We start from the raw sequence: 2,799 nt of genomic DNA, 5'->3' as shown, positions 1-2,799 counted from the left end.
CTTGCTAACCCTCTGCTTCTTTTCCCCCTTTATGATCTTGTCACTATTGATAACATCTGTGTCACAGCCCTGACCAATGGCAACTGGCTTATTTTATCACAATTCTTGACTTTAACCACCTATTTAGTTATCTTTAGGGATGATTCAGAAAGTTAGAGAAGTGACGGAACCTACTAAGATCTGGTTCCGTTTGTTACTCAGAATGGTGCTCGCAGTCAGCCATAAGATGGCTGCAGATGGAGAGATATACAGCTCTGGAAAAAATTAAGAGACCACTGCAAAATTTTCTGTTTCTCTTTTTCTCTTCATTGGTATATTTTTGAGTAATATGCACATTTTATTATATAAACTACTGAAACCATATCTCCGAAATTCAAAGCAAAAAAATGTATTTATTTGCAGCAAATGAGAACTTGTCAAAATAATAAAAAAGAAGCCGTGCTGTCAGACCTCAAATAATGCAAAGAAAACAAGTTCATATTCCTTTAGAAAAACAATACTAATGTTGTAACTCAGGAAAAGTTCAGAAATCAATATTTGGTGGAATAGCCATGAATTTTAATCCCAGCTTTCATGCTTCTTGGCATGCTTTCCACCAGTTCTTCACATTGCTTTTGGGTGACATTATGCCACTCCTGGCACAAAAATGTAAGCAGTTCTTCTTTGTTTGACAGCTTGTGACTATCCTTCTTCCTCTTGATTACAGTCTAGAGGTTGTCAATGGGGATCAGGTCTGGATATTGGGCTGGCCATGACAGGGTCTTGATGTGGTGCTCCTTCATCCATATATTGATTGACCTAGATGTGTGGCATGGCACATTGTCCTGCTGGAAAACCCAGTCCTCAGAGTTGGAGAACATTGCCTGAACAGAAGGAAGCCTTTCATCAATGAGAAGCAAAGGAGAGCCAGGCTGAAGTTTGCCAATGACCATGAGGATTGGACCATAGAGGACTGGAGTAAGGTAATCTTCTCTGATGAGTCTAATTTTCAGCTTTGCCCAACACCAAGTAGTCTAATGGTTAGATGGAGACCTGGAGAGGCATACAAGTCACAGTGTCTTGCTCCCACTGTGAAATTTGGTGGAGGATCTGTGATGATCTGGGGATGCTTCAGCAAGGCTGGAATTGGGCAGGTTAATCTTTGTGAAGGACGTATGAATCAAGCCGCATACAATGTTATCCTGGAAAAACACTTGCTTGCTTCTGCTCAGGCAAGGACTGAGGACTGGTTTTTCCAGCAGGACAATGTGCCATGCCACACATCTAGGTCAATTAATGTGTGGATGAAGGAGCACCACATCAAGACCCTGTCATGGCCAGCCCAATCTCCAGACCTGAGCCCCATTGACAACCTCTAGACTGTAATCAAGAGGAAGATGGATAGTCACAAGCCGTCAAACAAAAAAGAACTGCTTACATTTTTGTACCAGGAGTGGCATAATGTCACCCAAAAGCAGTTTGAAAGACTGGTGGAAAGCATGCCAAGAAGCATGAAAACTGGGATTGAAAATCATGGTTATGCCACCAAATATTGATTTCTGAACTCTTCCTGAGTTACAACATTAGTATTGTTGTTTCTAAAGGAATATGAACTTGTTTTCTTTGCATTATTTGAGGTCTGATAGCGCTGCTTCTTTTTTTTATTAATTTGATGATTTCTCATTTGCTGCAAATAAATACAAATTTTTTTGCTTTGAATTTCGGAGACATGTTGTCAGTAGTTTATATAATAAAAGAACAATGGACATTTTACTCAAAAATATACCAATGAAGAGAAAAATCAGAGAAACTGAAAATTTTGCAGTAGTCTTTTAATTTTTTCCAGAGCTGTATGTGCAGTGGAAAAGGTTGAGTCATGTGTTTGCCATCTGCAAATAAAGTAGCAAGATCCTCAAGCAGCAATGTAGTACCCAGAGTGCCAGAGGACACACTGATATGCAGCAGAAATAGGCAAATCTGTATATAGGCACTTTTGCAACATTTAATAATAATACTTAAAAAAGGTCCCTGCAGAGATATCATATAAAACATTGTCACCTCAGCAAATGATAAAGTAGATAGTGAAGTAGAAAAGTAATGGAACAATCTTACCAAAGTATGTAGACGGGAGTCTCACGGTGAGGGTGTATCACAAAAGGGAGAACAGAGGTCCCTATATTTACCCTCCAATGCTGACCCTCAAACCCCATAATACTCCCGCCCTTACAAAGGCAGTACTAAACTGACCCTTAATGAGACCCTAAATGTCCCTAGTACCTACGCATTTCCTGGTACAGTAACACACCACTCATCAGGGGACTTTCTAGACTATACTATCTGACATCTATAGTCAAATAAAAGTTTACTTATATCACCATACAACTGTCTGCAATGGCAGGATCAGTACAAAACAATCACCACAATGGATGTTGTCTAATGCACAGGACATGTGGAACCCAAGGCAGGGTCCTATATAGCGTGAGAAGACCTGGCAATGCTCCTTACCCCAGAAAGGTGTGACTTGGAGGAGGGCAGTGGCGTGAATGTGCAGAATGGAGTAAACTCTTGTTTTCCATTACTTCTCCAACAGCTAGGAGATTGTGACTCGCAAACTCCATTACAGCTGATGTTATGAGAATGCCAAATAGAGCCAGAGATTGAGGAGTGACAAGCTGAGAGACAGTGAGACAGTACCAACTAGAGTTGGCTCAAATCCAAAATGTATGGTTCTACACCATGTTTAAACCCTGACTGGAGCATTTTCCTGTGATGTACAAAGATGGGGACCTGGACACTTTCTTAAGAGGCTTGCAAACAGGC

Source organism: Leptodactylus fuscus, chromosome 1 (assembly GCF_031893055.1).
Source record: "Leptodactylus fuscus isolate aLepFus1 chromosome 1, aLepFus1.hap2, whole genome shotgun sequence".
Lineage (NCBI taxonomy): Eukaryota > Metazoa > Chordata > Amphibia > Anura > Leptodactylidae > Leptodactylus > Leptodactylus fuscus.
This window is presented reverse-complemented; position numbering follows the sequence as displayed.